Source organism: Mandrillus leucophaeus, unplaced genomic scaffold (assembly GCF_000951045.1).
Source record: "Mandrillus leucophaeus isolate KB7577 unplaced genomic scaffold, Mleu.le_1.0 Scaffold40, whole genome shotgun sequence".
Lineage (NCBI taxonomy): Eukaryota > Metazoa > Chordata > Mammalia > Primates > Cercopithecidae > Mandrillus > Mandrillus leucophaeus.
The window spans coordinates 2,350,140-2,375,463 of record NW_012104254.1 but is presented as its reverse complement, the minus strand read 5'-3'; positions in this window follow the sequence as shown (position 1 = coordinate 2,375,463).

Below are 25,324 nucleotides of genomic sequence, written 5' to 3'. Positions count from 1 at the left end.
GAGTTGAATGTGTTATATCTGATTACAAATTTATGGATCCCTAATTTTCAAAAAGCTTAACCAATGCAATGTACTCTACTTCTTCCTGTGGTAGACCACTTGGGATTTCAGTGCCTCTTCATCTGGGAGAAATGGGAGTGAATGTGAACTGCAGGGGCTTGTGGAGGTGCTGGGGAAAGCTTACCCTAGTGATGGGCTTGTTGAATAGTAAATTTTGTTACCAAAGAAGGAAGTCTATGGAATCTCTTCTCTGAAGATTCCAGGGAATGTTCTAAATTCTGTTCTACCCAGAGACAGCAGACTGAGCTGAATGACCTCCGAAGGATCCTTTCAAGACTGTGATTTTGTGAATGTTTTTGTTATACCAATCCACTCATTGCTTCCTAGAAGCTTATGAAGCTCCACACATTTTCTCCACTGCTTTGTTAACTGTCATGCAGTCTTTTACGAGCACTTCTAATAAAATACCCACTCCAGAGAAGCAGAGCCCATCAGAGTCAAAAATGGCTATGACTTAGAGCAACCTTTGAGATAGGAGCTCTCAATTGGTATTTAAATTTAAATACCGCATCATAATTCAGGATGCTAAATCAGTGTGTAAAAAAGGATCAATACACAGTAAAACTACAAGCAAGGCTGGCATAGACCACACAGCTTCTTTTTCCATCTAAACACTCCCAACTTGTCTCCAGATCTGCTTGACACTGCCTCATTTGACATTACTTAGTCCATAAAACTTTACACATTTATAATGGGCAACAATAAGACTGGGCAGTTATTGTGGCATAAAAATAGGAGGAAGAAGTTACCAGACCATCAAATATGGACATCGTTTTCTAGCCAAATGCTTTATTAATGATAAATTAGCAGTCCCAAATTAACACAGATGTGATAAAATATCTACTTCATTGACAGGTTTTTATTATGAACTGTACTTACAGGCTTAAATTGAAAAGACCCATCTCCACAAACCACTTCCACATTTTGAATAATGTTTCACTTGTGATAGGTAAATAGGAGGCATTTTAGGAACATTTCAATAAATCTCATTTAGAGTGAGACTGATTTTTCTTAAGTAGACAAAGTTGAGTTGGAAGACTTGTAAAAAATAGATTGATTATTTCATGGTGCCATAAGAAAGGAAACCACAATAAGTACTTTGCTGCTGACATTTTGAAAATCTAACATCCTATAGCTTGTTTGACTTCATTAGATTATACTAAATATTAGGAAGGTACAGAGCAATGGTGAAGAAATGAAACTAGATAAACAAGGATGTACTTGCATAAAAAACTGGAAGGAAAAATGAATTCATTGAACCACTATCTATTCCTTTCCATCCCACTTATGAGCCAAGTCATTCAACAGCTATTTACAAGACATGGAAGCTTAGAATTACGTTGCTTTAAAGTATGAGGACTTCAATATTGTGGCCTAACAACTAGCCAGTATCTTTTTCAACACAAGAGCAAGCAGTCTGGCGGATCTCTGGAGTTCTAAACCAACAGACCAAGTTCCTCCCTTGATTGTTTAGGCCTCTATGAAGAAAGAAATGCAATCCAATAATGACGATATTGGCAGTGGAGAAACTCATCCAAACCCCTATTAAAGCTAATTCAGAGAGACTTCCTGTACCCTGTAATGATATTTCAAGGCATCTTTTTTGACTTGTGGTGAATTCAAATGTATGTAATGGGTCATAGAATAATAAGATTTTATTGTTCTTGGAATTGGGTTGAAGTATCTTCTTTACCCCCCACCTCCTTCATTCTATCACATACCCATGCCCTCTCTGCCCTGATCCCAATATGACCTCACCGCACGTGTCCCTCAGGACCAATGCACAATGAGGATTCAGCACAGTTCTCACTGTCTTACCTCATTGGAGTCTTTGGATAACCTTCCAGGTATGGTTCTGAATCTTTCCCATAAAGCAGTAGCAGCCTTGCAAGAATTTTGCTATGAAAAAAAATAAAATGAACTGGACTTCATGATCAACCAGAAACAAGCGTGAACAGACCTGTTCTCAGACCAAATCAACATCTACCCCTCCCCTGACAACTATAAATTCAGAAGTCGTCACCACATAAAGTGCCTCATGCACAAATACTTGAACTCTGACTTCCTTTCAACAGCCTTAATGGTACTGCTTCCCATATCATTTTAACGTGTCCTGGTGTTGTAATGCCATAAATGACAAGCTCAACTATGATCATGGCTCTAGTTGCCAGGCCTAACTCCACAACACCTCTGTCACGTAACAGGCGACCCTGATGTGGCACACACAAGGGAACTCTGCCCCCATAACTCCCAGAGCCTCAACTCTCCCAAGCTTTTTCTTCTCTATTAGAATGCAGAGGCCTACAACCCACTACTGCAAAGTACAGACATGAAAATAATTAACCATCTCTTCTGTTCAGCTATAACTTATATTCCCTCTGAGGAGAAAAAATGGAGAGAGAGAGAGAAAAAACTCCAGGCCCAGAGACCCACGTTTCATTTGGAACACTAGGGGTTCTTGGTAGAGATCATTAAAGTGTAGTTTGAAATATTTTCCTTTTCTCATCAAATCACTAGCCCTGTAATTGATGTCATAAAAAATATCTGTGTTCTGTTGCAGTGGGTTTCTCAGGTCCCTTCAAGTTATCAATTATTTACATCCCAATGAAATGAAAGGAAGCTGCATTGTAAGGTCCTGAAATGCCACCAAGGAGTCTGAGGGTGGCGTCGTTAATCTTGTGCATTGCACCCATGAAGAGCGCATTATACTCTACTTGGGAAAGTTCATTTCCCCTTCTCTGTCATACATTATCGGTGGATTTTATTGCTTCTCCTCATAAATAGTCTCATTGGGCTTTTTGTTTGTTCATCTCCTCCACAATTTATACTCATCAGGATGAGAGGAAAAACACCAGTGCCTTCAGATTCCACAGACCCTTTTCTTTGGGTCTTGTGGGCTTTAGCCATTTCCTCCTCGTTCCCATGGCATCCCGGAAGTTTTGTTCACCTACCAATATTCACACGGTCTGGATTTTAGGAAAAATTACATTTGCTAATGGCATAATTTAATTGGTATTAGGATTCATAGCCTTCCATTATTTCTCCTGCTTTAACTTCCCCCTTCCCACACTTTCTTCCCCTATTCACACAACAGAGTAATTCTAGCAAGGCGAGATAATCACGCTGTTACTTTTCCATGGGGGAAGCAACAGAAAACATTTGATGATAAGTCTTAACATCCTAACTTGGCCATTATTCCTTTAGTAAGATGAAAAGGAGTCTTGGCTAGCACACTACCTTTTACATATTCTGGTAAAGAACTTTATAGGTATCGCTGGTAAAATCTGATACTGCACTTTGTACCAACACATTATTTTCAGGCTTATTTAGGATTGTTCTTTTATAGGCTTCATTGTAACAACTAGAGACAGTTTATGGAATCAGAGTTATATCTAAACTAGAGTGCAATAGGCTTTAGCTTTTCCATCATGGAAAGTGCAGGTCGAAATCAACATGAATCTGTTCCTAATCAGCCTATGTCTCTGATCTACAGACTGTATAAATTTGGTTGCTATCAATGATATGTCATGCAAGTATAAGTAGGGGGTGCTTATGTGGAGAAACCACTAAGAATATTCTAAAAATGTCAGAAGAAAGGAGCATGAATTTATAAGAAAAAAAATGGGTACAAGCAAACCCAAGTAACCTTGTGTAGTCTTACCTCTACATGACCTATATTTTCTATTATAGGTCATGATCTCCTTTTAGAGAACAGCAAGGTAGCTCTTTCCAGGACTGAGGAGGGCATATATATTATTGTTCCCCATTTAGTCGAAGGGAATTTTTGAGAATAGGAGGGAGCACGCTGGTTAGACAGGACTGCAACCACGATTCTTTCTTAATGCTGCAGTTTCATGTTCTATATTTACTATTCCCTAGACATGTAGACATCTAAATTGGCATTAGGAGTGTGGGGGAAATTCTGCCAATATCTGGATCCTGAAAACCTCAACAACTTGATTAACTTCAGAGACTTGCAGTCCTACTTGCCAAGTATTATGCCATCCAGAGTTTCACAATACACCTAGCAATACAGATAACTAATATTCCTCTCTCCTTGATTTTCTGCAAAGAAAGGACTCTTTAGAACATAAGGGGATATGTTTATGTAATGCAGCTACAAGGAAGGTGAGGGAGACATTTTTGCAAAGTGATAAAAGGCTATTTAAACAATTAGGTGCCTGCAATGAAGACCCCAGCACTTGTGGTCTCAGCTTGGTGCTCCAGCTTCCTGTAGGATGGAGAGGCATCATATGGCTGACAGCTATGTGTTTCCTGTCCAGAGGAAGCAGAAGGGAGCCAGGAAAAAAAGAGAGTAGGGGAAGGAGCAGATGGGTAGAGCTAGAGAGGACTTCTAGCTCTCTCTGACCCCAGCCATGGTTCTTTTAACAGAATGTGGTTTTGTTGAGGACAAAGCAAATGCAGCTTAAAGAAGCCCCTGTAGACAATTTCAAAGCTGAAAAAAAAAAATCAGGGTTGCTTATGTGGAGAAATTACTAAGAATGTTCTAAAAATACGGGAAGAGAAGGGCATGAATTTATAAGAAAGAAAATGGGTACAGGCAAACCCAAGTCACCTGGTTTAGTCTTAACTCTCCATTATCTGTATTTTCTATTATAGGCTAGGATAAATGATTTCATCTATGTCAAGCTTAATGTTTTTCTTTTCTTTTTTTATCTGTTTTGTTTTGTTTTGTTTTGAGATGGAGTTTCGCTCTTGTCGCCCAGGCTGGAGTGCAATGGCGCGATCTTGGCTCACTGCAACCTCCTACTTTCGGGTTCAAGTGATTCTCCTGTTTCAGCCTCTCAAGCAGCTGAGATTATATGCATCTGCCACTATACCTGGCTAATTTTGTACTTTTAGTAGAGATGGGTTTCATCATGTTGGCCAGGCTGGTGTTAAACTCCTGACTTCAGGTGATCCACCTGCCTCGACCTCCCAAAGTGTTGGGATTACAGGCGTGAGCCACCGTGCCTGGCCGAGCTTAATGTTTTTCAAAGCATGTTTCACGTGGGTTTTGTTGGTTGTTCCTCGAGTAAGTAGGTCTGGCTGCTGTCCTGCTTCCAGTTTTAAGGCTTGGAGGGGTAGGTGAAGGCTCGCCTGGTGTCCAGCAGTCTGGGGCAGGAAGGACATCACTTAGCTTCTGTTTATGGTTTCTCCCCTACTCAGCTCCCCTAGAGTGCAGCCTCTGTCTCAGAGACTCCTCCGCCCTTCTATTACTCGGCAGGGCACAGTGCTGTTCCCCTTTCTCAGTGGCAGCTCTGTAAACGCTGATTGATGAATTAATTGGCAACAGTGATAATGACTGCTCTCAAGTACCTACAACAAAAGTTGTTGTTTTCCTCAGGGATCTGCCCAGAACTGATGTACCTAGGGTTGGCATTAGAAAAATAATGAAGAATATCAGCAGATATTAGTGACTGAGGAAGCAGGCGCCAATTTAGCTGTAGACACCACACTGAGATTCACACAATTAGAAGTTTACAGTCAACTGTTGGATGATACAGTCCATTAATCTTTCTAACAGTTACATGGTTCCATTTGGACCAGGCTCAACTCTTATAAAACGCAGACTCATTACACTGACTCAGACGGGAGCTGGGAGAACATGTTCAAGGGCAGCACCGCCACTGGCACATGTACTTGAGGAACTATTTTGGCATCTTAAATGTGAAATGGAAGTTAGGCAGATTCTCCGGAAAGTCAGTCCTTGCTTTTGCTTATCTAGTCCTTTGCTCCTCTCTCCTGCTTGTCTTGTCTGCTTGGGCTGGGAATTCAAATACAAAGAAAAGGAGAGCATCTGTAATCATCTGCTCAGAGAACATGGCCAGGGAGTTTTACCAAAGTAGATTTAAGAACAAACTCATCCTGTTTGGGAGGCAGTAGAATAGGCAGCCAGTGTAAATACAGCAACTCAGAGCATGAAGTGGGTAATTTGACCTCTTGAATACCCTTTGGAGCTTGAATATCCAGTCGGATTATATTGAACAAATGAGCACACAGTTCTCAAATCTACGGCCTTAGAATGATGGGGAGAACGCTGTTTCACCTATGTCCTTTCTATTACAGAGACATGCCTCTTGGCGTTATGAGCTTGGTGAACGTAATTTCATTACATCTGTATCGCACTTTTTCAGCTGAGAAACGATGTCTTAGAGAAGTAAAATGACTCACCCAAAGTTACACAGCTGTGAAGTGAGCAGGCAAGCATATGTAAATGGACCCCAGGCTTATTGAGGCCATGCTCTGAAATCTACCTTGGCATTACCAGAGGGAGAGGCTATAGTTTTAGCTTTTGTTAATAATTTTAACTCCAAAGAGAAGGAAAATGAAGGGTAAAATATGAGGAAGTTGGGAGAGAGAAATGTAGAAATGATGTTGACTTCACCTACATCACCATTGGCCTAAACTGGCTGTGCAGTCAGAGGAAGGGGACATATGACGCTTGGGAATGAGAATTAAGATTTATCTGAGATCAGTTAACAAGTAGGCATCCTAATAACTGCTTAAAAATGCACGTGAGGCTGGAAAACATGCAGGCTCTGGAGGAGAATATAGAAACGCTGCAGGACTGTCAGTTCTAAGCATTATTACTATGCTGCAGTGGTTTCCAATGACTATATAGTTCTGATGCATGTGGCATGGGTCTTTCCACTTAAAACCACTTTCAGGATCTTTTACACACTCTCCTTGTGTTTTCATAAACTATAACCACTGTAATCAATATAATCAATATTTCCTACCAATAGATTCTGGTCGTTGAGCACTGAGCCGGTTCTGAAAAGATGGTTCCTGGAATCCTAACAATGATGAAGTCATCTTGATCATCTGCATATGGATTGTCTATGGCCAATTTTTTAATGCCATTCTGATTTCTCACAGCCCACAAGATCCTTCTAAGCCAGCTCCTTTTACACTCTGTCACTGGGAGCAAGGGAGGGCACATTAATTTTAATATTGGCTTTAGTCAGACCTCATTAGGAAGGCCAATATACTGCCATAATCTCACTAAATAATATGTTTAAAACACTAAATAAATAACACTTACGTTATCCATAGTTTTGGAACATCAAGGCAGCTTTTATTCTTCCAGTATCACAGCTTATTTAAGACTGCAAAGGAGTTTTAAGCACATTACTTTTGGCTTCTCTCCAACAATGTTGCAATATGATATTTAGAGCTTGTGAATCAAGAGACAAACATGTATGGCCAGGTGTGGTTTGACATAAAAATTTCTGAGAGACAGTTGGTCTCTGTGTATGATAAATGATCAAAAATCCCATTCATTTCTAAGGTCTGTGCTTTAAAAGGAAAGGTAAATATACCGAAGGCTTCCTTTTCTTTGGTCGGCATTTATCTTCTCAAGTGTGGAGGTCCATTTGATTAATGTCTAGTCATTTAAGGAAAAAGATGTCTTCTTTAAATTGCATGAAATATGAAATGATTAGGTCATGCTTCTGGGGAGTTTTTATGTCCAATTACTTAAACTTTTTAAAACTTTTTTTTTTTTTTAAGTTTTGTGTTGTGTGCTCCAAGGAGACTCTCACATCCCCTGCATAACTCAATAGATGGGGCAGGCCGGGCATGGTGGCTCTTGCCTGTAATCCCAGGACTTTGGGAGGCTGAAGCAGGAGGATTACTCGAGTCCAGGAGCTTGAGACCAGACCTGGCAACATAGTGAGACCTCATCTCTACCAAAAAAAAAAAAAAAATTAGCCAGGTGTGGTGGTGCATGCTTGTAGTCTCAGCTAATTGGGAGTCTAAGGTGGGAGGATCACTTGAGCCTAGGAGGTTGAGGCTGCAGTGAGCCATGGTTGTACCACTGCACTCCAGCCTGGAGAACCGAGCGAGACCTTGTTTAAAAAAAAAAAAAAGATGGGGCTATTTTCTGATGTGGATCCTTCTTTAGCAGGGGTCTTCCTCTGCTGGCAGTGATGGCTTTGAATTCTGGCTGTGCCTGAGTACTAGTAGGTAGTGGTCTCATCTGGTGGGCAACCACATGCCAACCTATCCCTCTTTCAAAGTTTCATTAATTATGAAAGACAAATGTCCATTCTAATTTGGAAATTACATTTTACATTGTTGGCCATGGTACCACATTGAGGTTGCTGCTTTTCATTATATTATTATCCAGTCTGGGTTTTTACTTTTGTTGTGTGCATGTAGTCATTTTCCCGTAGTAGACTAACATAGTTTCAAACACTACATAAATAACCCAGTTCCATTTGCTAGTTTCCACAATTTTTAAAAATCAAGATACCAGATAAAATAATGTTTTGATGGCTAGAGTCTATTATCAGCATATTACACTAGCCTGGTCTTTGGAAAGGCATAAATCAGATAATGCAGTTTCAGTGATCTGTGCTCTTCTGATTTTTTAACACCTTCTGTCAAGGCTGCCTTTACCTGCATCTTTTGATAATAAGAGAATTAGATCATTGGCATCATCACAAGATGCATCTAGCAGCAGCATTTCTTCATTATTATCATTACCAGGGGTTTGTGGTGTTGGATTTCTTTCAGTTCCATTTGTTTCATGTCTATATGTTTCTGGGTTCTGATAGCGCCTCTCTCTCTCTCTCTTTCTCTCTCTCTCTCTCTCTCTCTGTGTGTGTGTGTGTGTGTGTGTGTGTGTGTGTGTGTGTGTGGTTTAAGGATACAGAGAGATTGAGAGAGAGACTAACAGAGACATTGATAGTGAGGAGAAGAGAGATTGGTAGAAAATGAAAAGAAGTTGGGGCTGGGTGCAGTAGCTCATGCTTGTAATTCCAGCATTTTGGGAGGCAGAGGCAGAGGATCATGAGGTCAGGAAATCGAGAACATCCTGGCTAACACAGTGAAACCCTGTCTCTACTAAAAATACAAAAAATTAGCCAGGTATGGTGGTGCATGCTTGTCATCCTAGCTACTCGGGAGGCGGAGGCAGGATTATCACTTGAACCTGGGAGGCGGAGGTTGCAGTAAGTGGAGATTGCGCCACTGTACTCCAGCCTAGGTGACAGAACGAGACTCTGTCTAAAAAAAAAAAAGAAAAAAGAAAAGAAAAGAAGTTGGAAAAGAGAGACTGGGTAATGGTGTGCTGGGGATTCCTTCCTTTGCCCTGATCACATCCCTACCCCTATTCTTTACCTACCACACCCCTACCCCTATTCTCTACCACACCCCTACCCCTATTCTTTATCTACCACACCCCTACCCCTATTCTTTATCTACCACACCCCTACCCCTATTCTTTATCTACCAAGTAGCCTATGAGGCCTAGTCAGCCATTCCTCAACAGAGGGGCAGTGTGGCTTCCTTTGAGACTGTTCCTGGGTTTTCTATCCTTTCCCTGTCTACTTTCCCACCCTCCTTCAGAATCAGAGGCCCTGAAATGTGTTGCATAGAGGATGTCTCACACAGAGAAACACAATTTCCCTATCTATCTTTCAAACGGCCTGTTCTAGACTTAGTGGCACACGAGGAAACATTCTCTTTGTTTCTGTATAAGCTGTCACTCCCTCTTCATGTCAAAGCTTCTGGTTTCATTCAGCCAAGATGAGTAGAAATGATTTCCCACATAGAAATCCTTGAAGAGAGTTCCTTTTTCCTTCCTTCTTCCTGAACACACAGCTGAACTGTTCTTCCTGTGCCTGGGGTATAAAAGTGGGACCATGAGACTAAATTTTGGCCAACAGAATGTGGGTAGAAGCTATGCTGGCCACTACCAGGCCACTAAACCTTCTGTGCAATCTTCCAAGCTCTGCTTCTCACTGTCCTTGGGCTGGAAGTAAGATATTCTGAGACCCTAGAAGACAGAGGATCCTCATGATGGAGGGCCCAGATCCGTGTCTCACTGCTAGGAAGAGGTGCTGCCAAGTGAGCTGCCTGGCCAGAGACATTCACACTGGTCTGAGTGAGCAGCACCAGAGATTTAGGGATATGACAACTGTTAGCATCACTCAGAACTGCGTATCTGGGATTGTTTTTTTTCTTTTTTTTTTTTTTTAAGAAAACAAATCTGGTTGTGGTAGTTTTCAGAAAAGTCTTTTGACTTATAAGAAAGAAACTAGGATGCTGCTATCTTTGAAAAAAGAATAAATTTGTAAAAAGCACTGATAACATCTTCAGATCTAATATCCAACATTGTGTAGCATGGTCAATTTTCAAGAGGATATATATTTCCAGGAATAATAAGGACATTTGCATTATCCTCAGTTTTGGGAAGAAATTATTATAAGTGGTTCCATTTGTACATTAGTGAAATCCCTAATCCCATGGTGTGCTTGTCAAACGACTGTTCGTTTGCAGGTATTCAACATTTCCAATAACAGTATTCCCTTACCTGCTTTTAAATCATTACTGTTTTTATAATGGCTTCATTATTTCTTAATTGTCCTAATTTTTTTCTTACCCATTCTTGTTAAAAGCCGATTAAAATGTGAATAATTTCAACATCCCAGGCATTTTAGAAACAAAATGAATTTCAGGTTTACATCCATTCATCAGTAAAAGGCAGAAGAGGAGGGCAGGATGGACAATTCTAGATTAACTTCAACTGAATTTAATTATGCCTTTATGCCACATCCTCATGGCACTCAGAATGTGGCAATGTCAGTGGTATTTATTGCTCATTCAGTCCTGATGAGGACACTAAGGTCTAAAGAGGTCTGCACAGTTAGATAGTGATGAAGACAGGCTAAGTCCGAGGTCTAACAATTTCCAGTCGAAGGAGCTGTGTGGAACTAAACCTGTTAATGTAAGTGGGTGTTCACTCTCTTCAGCACTGTGTTCTGTCTCTCTGGTTTCCTCCCCTGGCCCTAACCTAAGGCCCACAGGATAAAAGGCACTAACAAATACTACTGATGCATTGGGAGGTTGACATCTCTAGGTGCTTCCACCAAACACAGAGTTCAAATAACCTTTTGACAATGTATTTGTGAAGGTTGCTTTCTATCACCATCCCTCTCCATTCCCTATTTCTTCATTTTACTGGCTATTCTTGCTTGAACCATCTCTGTGCAAAGCATGATAGGAAGAAATGTTCTATTTCCTGCAATTGTTAGAATATCACCCTCTTCTGTGTGGTAACAGTCTTCTAATTAATTAGGAGAATCACTACCAGCCAATCTATTTTCTCAGGCATAAGAACATTTTTTCCCCCTTAGTTCAGGAATATTGAATTCTTGTCTTGGATGATCCTTTAAGTAGCTATGTGACTTTGAACTAAACTCATCACCTTTCTGACCCTTAGTTTTTATCAGTTAAATTAGGGGTTAGTTCAGAATGCCACTGTCTCTTCCAGTTGGAATTAATCAATCAATTCAACAATATATGACAGGCACTGTGGAAGGTCCTGAGAATTTTAAAGGAAGAAGAAGGAGGAGGAGGAAGAGGGGAGGAGGGGAGAAGGGGAGGGAGGGAGGAAGGAAAGGAAGGAAAGGAAGGAAGGAAGGAAGGAAGGAAGGAAGGAAGGAAGGAAGGATTTCCTGTCCCAATCTGGCTTGAAGTTCCTGCTTTTTCTAGATGGGGTGATGAAAATTAAGGGGTACCTGGTTTTCTGGGTAAGGTCTGGTTTCCAAAATCGTACTGGGAAATGCAGAATCCAGGGACATCCCCTGAATCTGTCTGGATTCAGCCTCCATTCTTTTTTTTTTTTTTTTTTACCCTGGATAATGTTCTTGAGATTTGAATTACCTATCACTTATATTAAAATTCCTTCTTTGGCAAGGTGCGGTGACTCATACCTGTAATCCCAGCACTTTGGGAGGCAGAAGCAGGCGGATTACGAGGTCAGGAGATTGAGACCATCCTGGCTAACACGGTGAAACCCCATCTCTGCTAAAAATACAAAAAATTAGCCGGGCTTGGTGGCACACACCTGTAGTCCCAGCTACTGAGGAGGCTTGAGGCAGGAGAATTGCTTGAACCCGGGTGGCAGAGGTTGCAGTGAGCCAAGATTGGCTACTGCACTCCAGCCTGAGCAACAGAGCGAGACTCCTTCTCAAAAAACAAACAAACAAAAACTCCTTCTTTTTACGTTTCACTTGTCTCTTGTTCTCCTTCTAGTTTTTTTTTTCCTCCCCTGCAAATTGTCAACATTTAAGAATTTAACCTGGGCATGATGGCTCATGCCTGTAATCTTAGCATCTTAGGAGGTGAAGATAGGAGGATTCTTTAAGTCCAAAAGCTTGAGACCAGTCTGGGCAACACTGAGAGACCTCATGTCTACACAAAATAAAATAGAAATAAATTAGCTGGGCACGGTGGTGGGCACCTGTAGTCCCAGCTACTTTGTAGGCTGAGAAGGGAGGATCGCTTGAGCCCAGGAGTTTGAGGCTGCAGTGAGCCATGATCACACCACTGCACTCCAGCCTGGGTGACAGAAAATAAAAAGAGAGAGTTGTGTTTTAGATTCTCTACGCAGGCCACCCATTGATGCACTTATCCTGGCATCCAGTTCTTCCTATGTAGACCTTTGTTCATTTGCATACACTTATATGTATTTACTACACTATAATTCTTATGCTTTATTTTATAGTTTTCTTAATATGTTGTTATAAAACTATATCTGATTGATCAAAGGAAAGCAGTTCCTTCTCTCTTCCTCTATTTCTCTTTGAAATGTTGAATACTTGTCAATCATATCAAACCAGGGTCAGAGGAAATTTGATGGAATGGTGGAGGCAGCCCAAGGAAGTCTGCCTACCAAGAGCCTCCTGGAAGTCTGTGCTTGGTCTGCTGGTGCAGAACCTCTACAGTCCATTCTGTTTTCTCATCCCAGACAGCTCTGATGCTCTGCAAATCTAAAACATGTCCACCAGCTGGTCTCCATTTTATGTCTTCTCCTTTATTTATTTGCTGTTGGCAGTGGATAAACCAGAGATTGTCTGTGTCATTTCAAACTTCAGTTTGTGCCAACCCCTCTCAGCCTGGAGATAATTTTTCCCAACATGACCTTGTAATCTTTCATCATATCCTTCTTCCTCTAACTCACTCTATGTTTGGCACATGGACCCAGCAAGGAAAGGGTCTTGGTTCATCCAGAGCACAGATGGGAGTTCTTTTGTGTCACCTGCCAGACAGTAGATCCAGACTTTATGCTCACTAGCTCACTCTGGTTCATGTTCATTATTTTGGAGTATACCCATCAGGACTGTCTTGGTTACAAAGGACAAAAAAGTCATCTTTAAGGTGATATTAGTTTTTTTCTTTTCTTTTCTTTTCTTTTTTTTTTTAAGATTTAAGAGATTATATAATAATCCTAAAAACTAGGAGAAGTTTTGGCTTCAGGCATGGCTAGACTCTGGAGTTCAAATTTATGTGGGCTCAGTCTCTTACTCACTCTCCCTTTTGTTGGCTTAACTCTTGGAGGGATCCTTTTCTTAGGATAGCCCCCAGCACCTTCGGTCTTACACCCTCCTGGGTTCATGTGCAGCTCAGCCAAGAGCTTCTGCGTCTGATTATTACTGACCAGAGTGGAGTCTTGTGCCTGCTCCTGAGATGATCATTGGGGCCAAAGAGAGGAAATATGTTCATGGCAAAAGCTTGGGTTACATGTCTCCTTCAGGTGCTGGAGTGTGCCCAATCTCAGTGTACACTGAGGTTAAGGGATGTGATTCCTCCCAGGAAACCAAAGGTATGCCTACCAGAATAAGGAAAAGGTGACACTGGCCAGTCGGAACACCAGAGGTCCACTGCATCAGTACATTGCCTGACCATACATGTGCTTGACTTACTTCTTTTTCAAGATTATACTTTGAGAATATCAGTCTCATATGTTTTCATCTTGGTTTTCCAGTTGTGTCATTATCTCTGATTCTAACTCCTAGGCAATGAAGGAGTTCTCATCTTTTCAGTTCTTCAGCTTATACTTTCAAAAATCAGAGATGGTTTCTGTTATTTCAGTCTGTAAATCAATAGAAAAAAAATCACCATTGTACAAGGTTTCAACTGTTTCTCCAATCCAGCACACACATGGCGATGACTGCAGGGTGTTTATGGTTATGAACACAATATAACATTGTACATGAGGCAAAGAGCATATTTTGCAGTTCAATTTCATAAACTGTTTTCTAGTTTATCAATTCATTTATTCTGTTTTCATCACAAGAATTTTAACATTTAAACCCTGCGAAAAAAAAGCAGACAATCCACATCATAAAACTAACAAGTTTGGTAAACACAAAAAGAAAAAGCAATCATTTTCATTTGCAATTGTCTAAACAGTCCACAGATGCACATGAGCTATTGCCAAGTATATTTGTTTATTTGTTTGATTTATAACATGAGCTCAATGCATAAAAACATCATAGCATACATACAATAAAATACGTGCATGCATGAATCTGTTGGCTCACAATATTATGTTTCTTTCTGTACTTCAGAATTCCCTTAGCACGTCTTTGACACTCAATGTATGTTCACTAATAGTGACTCTTCCTGCAATTTCACATAACCACCAAACAAAAAGAGTAACTGGGGGGGAGAGAGAGAAAAAAAATATATATGTAAAGATCCCTGTATCTTTACAGTCATTGTACTTCTCTGGATCCTTCTCAAAAAGCCAAATGGAAGTGAGTAGGTCTAGCATTTCTTCCTTTCCTCTCAAGAGACATAATGTGTTCATAAGACCTTATAATGTGATGAGATTCTAGGAATACTTTCTGTTACTCTGCTTTTTAAAATTTTTCTAATCAAATATTAACTTTCTAGTTCCAGAAGTTGAACTTAAACCAGATTTTTCTTCTTTTAAAGTGGGATCCTTTACAGACCCACAGACACGATGAAGCATGAGCATGTTTTAATGCCACCCTCTTCCTTCCCATGACCCAGTGGTAAAGAAAATGGAGAATGTGTATGTATTTAAAGAAAAATGTAAAGTGTTTCTCACCATCCAGGCAAGGTATAGAGCATTCTAATTAGTTACTCCAACTAGTTGGATGTCCCTAAGACACTGACCCTATCCTTTTGTGTTTTAGGATGAAAGGATAGTTTGGATCTCAGAAGGCGCCATGGTACCAGCCATGCATGTCCTGTTGCCTCATGCCATCCCAGAGTAACCACCAGTTCCTCTTTTGCAGCTGGATATACCTTCAACTTACAGAATGACCAGCCTTTCAGAGGTTAGGCTAAGTACAAATAGCTATCAAACCCCTTTGCAAAACAGAGCTAAAATCCAATCACTTTCATACATCCTATGGTGCATTGCCATATTAAAATTAGGTTGTGTCAGCCAGTTTTATATTTAAGGCCCATGAGATTCAACTAATTTAGAATTCAATCTTGTAACTAAGGAAAAAGCCTCATTACAAATAGCCTTTGCTTGGCAGCTTGATGTCTCATAAAGAGGATTGTTCTTACCAAGATAGTCTCCTAGGCTGAAACAAAGGGATCACTGTTCCAAATGTTGGTCTCTACCGCAATTCTTTGATTTGATTTCCTCAGCTACAACACTGATACGGGCAGTACTCACTACCAAATGTATTCAACCTCTCAGGAATGCTCTGACAACCAATGAAACAATGCCCTAGGTTCTCTAAATTCTTTAGCACTTCCCTGAAAAGCACCCAGAAAAGAAGCAATGTCTGAACAGATGTAAATTTTACATATCCTTTCTTTAATTAAATAGACAAGTGTAAAAGACTCAGAAATTAGGAGTATGGACAAAAAGAGCATCCACTAATCTTTGGGGGATGTTTCTAAGCAACCGGCATTGTGTGATACAGAGATCATTACATCTGTTCCATTATTATGCCTCGTGTTCCCAAGGGGTTCCAAAACCTCAAAACATTCCAAACATTTTATAAAGAATCTTCCTTTTGCCTTATTAATAGGAACTGAGGACATTTTAGAAGCAGAGACATTGCTGGTGCAAATTCTGTGAAAATGGAAATCTTACACATTTTAGGCTTAGCCAACCAATTGATTTGTGATGCAAATGCTATTGTCCAATGTCTCTCACATCCCTGGAGTCTCTAAATGTGTGTGTGTGTGTGCGCGCGCGCGTGTGTGCGTGTGTGTGCGTGTGTGTGTGTGTGTTTTAATTTCAGTCTGGCATTAAAATTCTCTTAGTTTATGGCTATAAACTACCATCATCCATTCCATGTGGATATTATTTCCTGCCAAGTAGCACAGGCTGTCACAACTACCACACTGACCAGAGGATTCCCCAAGTGGCCTCTGGATGCCTTCATTTAAGTAGCTGAAATTTATGAGTTCTGGCCTTAGAATAAGAATTTCCATTACGAGGTCCAGACTGTTTTGGGCTGAAATTTTGATTTCCTGTGATTTCTTGTGGAATGTAGGCAGCTGTCAGTCTTCTTCATGACAGGATGTCGAATGAGTCCAAAAATTAATTGTATTTCATTGTTTGGGGATCTGATTTACTATTCCTGATGGGCCAACTGTCCAGTACCTGCAATAAGTAAATGCACATTCTCCCATTTCTCTGGAATACAGTCTGTCATAATTCTCTGGACTTTTAAAATAAGAGGCTAGCTGTCCACTGCTGGAGAGAACGTAAGCTGTGGAACAGGATGACCTTTTGAGCTCCTTTCCAACTCTGTCCCCACATTCTGATTTCCCTTCTGGAAAGCAGATATTAACATTTGACAAGGTTCCATGCTTCTTCGCTTCCTCAGCTTTTGTATTTCAAACATCTATCGATCGTGCAGTAGTTGCACACTATTCCTTTGTTCTTTATGTCTTTATTGATGCAAAGCAGTGCCAGAAACTGCTTTTTAACAGTTATTCAATCCCTGATGCCCTTCATGTATCAGATTTGGGATTTCATTTCTTAGAACTACTGGGCTGGCTACACAATTAATTGCTTCTTATTAATAAGCCATTAGATTCACCTGACCAGCCATCAACAGCTGAAGAAAAGCACACCTCCCCCTCCTTTGCCTATCTCTCTTTCACTTTTGATGTTGAAGCTGCTCTGCTGTGCAACAGGAGACTTGCTGGAGTGTCTGGAGGTCTCTGGCTCATTTAAAGTGACAGGCAATGTTATCTCCTGATAATAAACAGGTTTCTGTGGTCATCGCTATGACTTTTATCCATTCACCCATCAGAGAGATCCCAGAAGGCCACTGACACTTCACTCTGGTTAATCACATGGCTCTTAAGGAAAGAGGTTGTATGTTTGCGTGTGTTTAAATTTCCATCCACTGGCATCAGCAGTCTGTGTTCAGGAGGAGGCGTAGCATGCAGGGTAGCATGGCTAGGTCTGGAGAGAGACAGATGTTGGTTTCAAATCCAGCTCCACCACTTATTAGAAGACATCAAACAAGTTACTTCTTTCCTAAGCCTCAATTTCTCCTCCTGGAAAATGGTGGTCATAGTATACCAACCCAGCTTGATTGTTTGCGAATAAAACAAGCCTGCATGTAGAATATATTCCATAAACATTTGCTAGAATTGCTCTCTTTAGCTTGCTGCCAATTGACTTATATTCAAAAAGAGATCTGCATGGTGTAATGGGCCAGGAATGGCCTTTGGTGTCATCAAACAGACCTGGTTTGATCCCCAACTGTGCCACTTACTCTGTGACTTTATCTGCTGATCCTTATTTCCCCTTCTCAGAGGGCAGATGTGAGGAATAAAATGAGGTAATGAGTTGTGCCTGGCATACAGCAGGCCCTCAAAAAATATGGATCTCCTGATTAGAGACCATCAGGACCCATTAGACTTTCCTCTCATGAGAACATGGGGCTAGGGCCAGCCCCAGGTTGATTCTGATGACCATTCGAGGACTCACAGTATTATGTGACCACAGACCCCATCTGTGCTCCATGAAGGTGGACCTCTTGCCCCGGCTGTGGTCTCTCTGTATGCTCTGTGTTCATGGTTCTGACACTCCCAGGCACGTAGTCCTCTTGTCCCTCCCATTTCAGGTCTAAATGATTTATCCAGATCCTTGGGGCCAGATGTGTTTCAGAGTTCAAAATTTTCCATGTTTCAGAAAGATCATTCAGAGTTGTCTGTATTTATGGTACCTAACACCCCAGTGGACTCTGGGCAGCACTCCATAATCAAACACATTAATATTTCTGCAGTGAAATGTATGATTGCTCGCCGTAAAGTGGGGTAATGGTAAATATCTTCACCTCTTTTCAGATCAGGTTTTGTCACCAAATGTATTCCAGTCAAGTCAGCATCAATGGCCAAATGAGTTTGGGAAAAATATTCAGTTTTCAGAGACTTTTCAATTTGGGGATTGCTGATTAGGGGGTTGTGGATCCATAGAAACCCTGGAGCTAGAATTAACTCCTCAGACCTTGTTTGTTTTTGTCCTGCTGACGTACAAGCCATTTCCAAGTATTCTGTTCTCCTCAGCTATAGATAGCTTTTCTCGTCTGTGCCAAACTATAGAATTCTCATTTTAAAGCCTTTTCTTCAGGACCCTGTTTTTGGTAGATACATTCCATTTATCCAATTCGCCACCTCCATCCTTTATTCCTTTCCCCACCAACTCTGAACTTGAATATTCTGCATAGGTTTCTATGGTTTGCCTTGAGTAAAATAATGATTCCTTGATTTGCCCTTAATGTATGCATTTGCTTTTTCTTTTTTTTTTATATCAGCCCACAGAGCAGGGATCTGTTATTAGATTCCTTATTAACTCGCTGCCACAGCCAGGGACTTCCATGGGTTGTATGCATGCTAATGGGAGGAGAACCAAGCACACTAGACAGAAAAACCCAACGGAGGCTTCAGTCACTTCCATGGCCACAGGTTGCAGTCCTAACCTATTTATGTTCAACCTTCTTACAAAAGAGACTGAGTAAAAGGCAGTGAACAAATTAGTGTTCACCTCTGTCTTTATTGCCATAAAAACAACTTAAACTCTTGTTTCATCAAAAGTGAACATCATCTTAAAACAATGAAGAACTGAAAACTGTGCTCCAGACAGTGTTACTCTTGATGGTAACAGTGATCTTTATATAAAGAACTGTTCTAAGAGGAATATCTGACCTCGACTAATAAATAATAGTGACTGACAAGAGGAGTCTTTGGCAAGGTAAACGGGGAGCTGCTTACACTTGCTGGCTCTATTTCTCACACATCAGTCACTGCAATTCAACTTAATTTGTCTTCTCTCATCAGTGCAAACAGTTCTCCCCGAGTCACTGGTGACCTGCAATGGCTGGATTTAAGGGCTATTTTTCAGTCAATTTTACTTAAACTCTCAGAAGTATCTTATGCCACAGCCAGCCCCTCCTACTTGAAATACTTTCTTCCTGTGATGTCTGTAATCATGTGGAAAGTTAGTTATCTCCTTCATCTTTTACCTCTTCTATTCATTCTCCTCAGCGGGTCATCCTTCAGTACCTAATCAAGATATACTAGCATTCCATAAGACCCTCTTGCCTTTTCCCTCAGTGATCTTTCCCTAGGTGATCTTTCTATAGTCAGATGACTGACACATTTATATTTCCTGCCCAGGCCCATACTTTCCAACTCCAGACTTGTATACCCAGCCATCTCCTTCCTATCTCTTCATGGGGGTCAACAGATCCAAAATGGAGCTCATGACCTCCCCTTCCAAATCTGGTCTTCTCTCTCTAGAAACAGCATCATTATGTGTTCTCTTTTGCAAGTCAGACACATAGGGGTCATCTGAAATCCTTCTGTCTCCCTCATTGCTGATATCCATCTACCACCAACTTCTGCTGGTTTTATTTCTTAGGCAGCTCTCCTGCCCACCACATCTCTTCATCTCTACTACCATAAACCTAGTCCAAGCTTCTATCACAACTCACGAAAAATTGTAGTCCCCTCAGTGTGGAGGGAGGAAAGAGTGGAAATTGGAAGAAAGCAAAGTCTCTGTTACAATAACTGTAGGTTTATAACTGTTAGGATAAGTATAATAATCAATAAAACATTATGTTTTTCAAATTTGCATCCTTTTGTTTGATACTGGACCATTTAGGAGACCAAGGAAGGGTCTTATTTTTTCAATGCTTTTAGCAAAGGAGTTCCTAAGAAGTATGTCTAACTGATCACTGATGGCGATGCCATGTCTGTGGGGAGAGGAACAGTGGGGCCTAAGTCACTCTAAAAGCCCCTTAAGTCCAGGGATGCAACGAAAACTGGATATACTTGCTTCCTCTCCCTGGCTTCCTGAGTCCTGAATTGGCTCAGATTAGAGGATTTCCTTAGTTCCTGTATGATCTAGCCCTTCTGTGGGACAAGGTTAGAAGCTCCCTGTCCTGACACTCCCCTGACACCCACTCAGCAATGGACATTGCCCCTGGAAGGAGATTTGTAGGAAATCTCCTACAGATCCCAACTCAAGCCTGCATTAACCTACTTCAAAGGAGTCTGACTGGAATTGATCAGGTCTGGGTGGTTTTGTTCTTTTTCCTCATTACCTGAATTTGTTGTTTATGATAATATATACCAAGTCTCGTCTTAGAAAATAGACAGTTGCAAGATCAGCCTCATAAACAGAAACAATTGCAGTAACAATTCCAAATAGTGGCGCTCACCTCCCAATTCTGCTTTTTTGATAGTCTTTCCCATTTCTGTACATGTCACAAAGGGAAACTAGTTGTTCATGCCAGAAACCAAGAAATCATCCTTAACACCATCTTCTCAGTAACCACTTCTACCCATATTCATGAAATCATCAAGTCCTTTTGTTTCCACCTACCAAATACTAGAGTCTTATGCCTCTCCCAAATTTCACAAGCACCACCCTAGTCAAAGCCATCATCTTTCTGTGCCCTGCCTACAGCAATAAACACCTAGCTGGTATTTTGCATGAACTCTTCATCACCTGCATGTATTATCTACACAGAAGACCCAGTGTCTTTAAATACATGGGTTGTATTGTGTCCTTCCCCCTTTGCTCTCAATCCACTCACTTCTTTCAGTTCTCTCCACATCATTATCCTCTTTCCTGCCATGGGGCCTTTGCAAATACTGTTTCCTCTCTCTAGAACTTTCTATCCTTTTCATCATCTGGCTAATTGTTCACTAACTTCTAAGGCTCAGGTTAAATGTTATTTCCTTGGTTCCTCAAACTAAACTGAATCCTGTCATGCTCTTACAAACTTACCCATTGATTTGTCACTTTCACTTGTTTTACCTGATAAATATATAGTCATTTTTACAATTGTTTAATATCTGTCATCTCAACCAAAGTATGAATTCCAAGAAGACAGGGACTTGCATCTGAACCAACACAAATGTGGACTGGCACTTGGTAATGTCTTTGATGGAAGAGGAGCTCAGGGTGCCGTAACAGATTACCATAGACTGGGCGGCTTAAACAACAGGAATTTTTCTCACAATTCTAGAGACTGGAAATTCCATATTAAAATCCAGCAGGGTCAGTTTCTAGAGGGCTCTCTTCCTAGCTTTCAAACAGCCACCTTCTTGCTATATCCTTATATGGCCTTTCCTTGGTACATGTGTGTGGAAAGAGAGAGAGATCTCTCCCTCTTCTTTAGGACACCACTTCTATCATATTAGGGACCCATTATGACCTCACATAAGCTTAATTACCTCTTAAAAACCCTATCTCCAAATACAGTCACAATGAGGGTTAAGGCTTCAACCTATGAACTGGGGATGGGGGACACAGTTCAGTCCATAGCAGAGTCCAATAATATTTCTTGAAAATATGAATATAAAGCACAATCACTAATGAAAAATGACTTGCCTTACATTGACAGTTGATTGTCTATTGTAGTTGGGTTTCATGAATATGGAAGAATTAACTTATTGAAACTTTGTATTCAATCATAATTATCTTAATAAACATTTTGTGTTTATTTTTTATTTTTCCTTTTCTGTCATCATTTCCCAGGTAATAATGTGGTATTGGCATCTGGATATGTATGTGGCAAAATAAAAGAGAAAACATTTTTCAAAAGTTTATCAGAATTTAGGGGAAGTTTGAAAGTTAAGTTTCTTTGGCCACTTGAATTGAAGACAATTTAATTCTAAAGTCCTTTTAATTCTGGCTGTGAACCTTACTTCCTAGTTGTGATGGCTAATTTTATGTGTCAGCTTGACTGGTTAAGTGGTGCCTGGATAGCTGCTAAAACATTATTTCTGGGTATGTCTGTGAGAGTGTTTCCAGAAGAGGTTAGCATTTGAATCAGCAGACTGAGTAAAGAAGATTCACCCTTACTAATATGCGTTGGCATTGTCCCATCTCTTGAGGGCCCAGATAGAAGAAAAAGATGGAGGAAGAATTGAATTCTTCTCTCTCTCTGAGTTGAAACATCCATCTTCTCCTGCCTTTGGACATCAAACTCCTGGTTATGGGGCCTTCAAACTCACACGAGTGCCTCCCATTCCCCATCCCTCAGTGACATCTTAGGACTCAGAATTAATTACAGCACTGGCTTTCCTTGTTTTCCAGCTTGCAGATGGAGTATCATGGGTCTTCTGGGTCTCCAGAATTGCATAAGCCAGTTTCCATCATGTATATATTATACATATATCCTACTGGTTTTGTTTCTCTAGAGAGCCCTACCTAATACACTAGGCAAATCATTGGTAGGGGAATAATCCTGGCTCATTGGAAGTGCAACAGGAATGATAAATCTGACAGATCATCCGATTGTTTATGCTTAGTGTCTATCTTAAAAGAAATACAATAAGAACCTCCACAGAACCTTTGACTGTACTTTGATACCCACGTTTATTTTCCAGAGTGAATACTTCCTCTGGGTTTATTTCCAGAGGCTGCTGCTTTTTTTGGCAGGGTGAGGGGTGGAGCGGGTGTAGGGGTAGAGGACCTCTACTAATTGTGGCTTCCTTCCAACTAAATAAATTCCTCACATCTATTAATGACAAACTGCAATACTGTTGCTGGACTAGAAAACTATCTGTTAGAGTCAGTACAGCTACCAGGGTTATTAAGGAGCACATTTGTTTTTTTCCCCCTGAGTCTGTGCCCAAAAGACATTTTATGTAGCCTCAGCGCTATTTTGAGTACATTTACACAACTGGCTTGAACTTATTTTGGCAAAATCTTAGTGTGTGTGTCATGGGCAATAAAAAATTCCTGGAAAATATGTGTTTTCATACAGAGTATAATTACTTACACTTTCTGGAAATTAATTTCACGTAAATCACAATGAACGTTTGATCTATAGTCTCATATAGCTAGTTGACTCTGACCAGAGATTACGTGGCTGTATGAACAGAAGTTGGTCCAGAGAGATGTCTCAAGGGCTTGCCTGAGGTAGCGGTTGAAACTGTCAGCCACAAAACGCATGCCTGTCCAGGGCTGGCCTCACAGCCTAGTTTGCATTCCACCTTTTGGTGTAGTACTTTGTCAGAATGTAGCAAGTAGAGAAATTCCATTGTGCAAACATTTTATGGCTGTCAGTGGTTAGGATCTGAACTTGGTAGACATTTCACAGGGCACAAGGTGGTAAAAGATCCATAAGGAGAGCCTGGATGGTGAGGGTCAGAGCTCTGAGTTCTGGACCTGTGTTTGCTGCTGAGTGACTTGGAGGCAGTCTGCCACTTACAGGCTCTGCGACCTTGGGAGAGCCATTTGACCCCTTTCTCTCTCTCTCTCTCTCTCTCTCTCTCTCTATTTTCTCATCTCTTATAGGAATAATATGAGTGCCTGCTTTGTAGTGTTGTTTGAAGATTAAATGAGTTGATGAACAGAAAACACTGAGGATAATACCTGACGTGTGGTTGGCACTCAATGTTCATTGCTTACCTCTTTTCCTGTTTTTAAATTTTTTTAATGTATTACGTGATTATCTCACTAACTTGCTTCCAGTGAATGTGGTTAAGTATAAACTACTAATCCTGTCCTGAAAAATGTCTCATTTGGTGAGACAATGGTTAGAAATGGTCATTTGATGCAATCGTTTATAACATAAGTGAGCAAGAAACTATTTTCAAATACGAAAACTTTTGGGCCATATATTTCAACTCCTTCCTCCATTTTTAAAAATTCTCCTCTAGATGCTTACAAGGGGGTTAGTACCCCTTGTTTAGGCTCTCTCCTCAAACGTCCCTTCCACTCCAACTCCTTAGTTTTCTTAACTTTCTCCCCCTTAGGAAAGTGAAAGAATAACAGCTCCAGCTAGAGACGCTTGCTTGAAATAGCAGGGGCACATGGCAGCCTTCTCTGCAAGGCTCTGCCAGCGAGCCCCGCCCCGCTTGCAGATCCTGGGTGTGCTGCTGGGCACGGGAACCGACCCCTGGCCGTGAGGCTTGGCGTCGGGCCTGGGCTGTTCTGAAGATAAGCACGATCTCCCTCCGGGGGCCAGGCAGGCACTGCCCGTCTTGCTATCCTTGGAGTCTGAGCCAAGTACGACGTCAGGAAAATCTCTTTTTCATTGTTTGATTTTCCACGGGCGTTGAAAAAGTTCCCATTTCACACAGCCAAGTCCAGAAGTAAATTGGACTTCACTGACCGTTGCTGAAAAAAAAATTCCCATTCCACTTCCTGAGGCTCTTCCGCCTGGATTTGTATGTTGGCCTCATAGATGATGTTTCTGACGTGCGCCCAGAGCTCGTCACTCAGAGCCCCTTCACACACGAGCTGACACCCCGCACACTGCTTTGTGATATAAATTATTCATCTGATTTCTTCAGCACCAGGCAGGCGTGGCCGAGGAGAGCCTCGCTCTCCCAACGTGGAGTCATTGACGTTTTTCTGTTTTCCTGCGAGGTGGTTAGGGAATGATTAAAATGGACTTGAAGAGTCAATTTCTGCTGGGGTTGCAGCTCTGCAGTCAGCAGTCTCCTAGGGTGGTCTGAGGGCCGGTCAGCACCGAACTGCTGCCAAAGCTGTGTCTTCATACGTCTCTCTTTCCTTCCTACCACCCTGCCGTACTTAGGGAGAATGGCAATGATGTGAGCATTTTATGTTTCAACCCCCCAAATCCCCTAAGATTGCTTCCAATTCCCCTCCCCCTCCTTATCGCCCACGCCACCACCAACAGTGACACCTAGTGGTCAAATATAAATCAGTCCCTTTATTCTGAATTGACTAGCTTTCTACAGAAAATAAAATTTCCTGTAGAAGCAAATAAAGACTGAGCTTTACTCCTTCCATGAACATAGAGAAAGATGGATTATTCATAATAAGAAGCAAAAATATAATACTTGGGAGAAGAGGCAAGTGCATTTTTTTTCTTAATAACATATTGGAGCTTTGTATCTTAAAAAATAGTTTCTATGGATGAGTGCTTGGTTTTCCTTTCTTTGATAATGGCCACTTTAATTTTATTATAATTTTAAAAGTTAACAGCTGCTCATCAATGTTTTAAATTTCAACACCTATAATTGT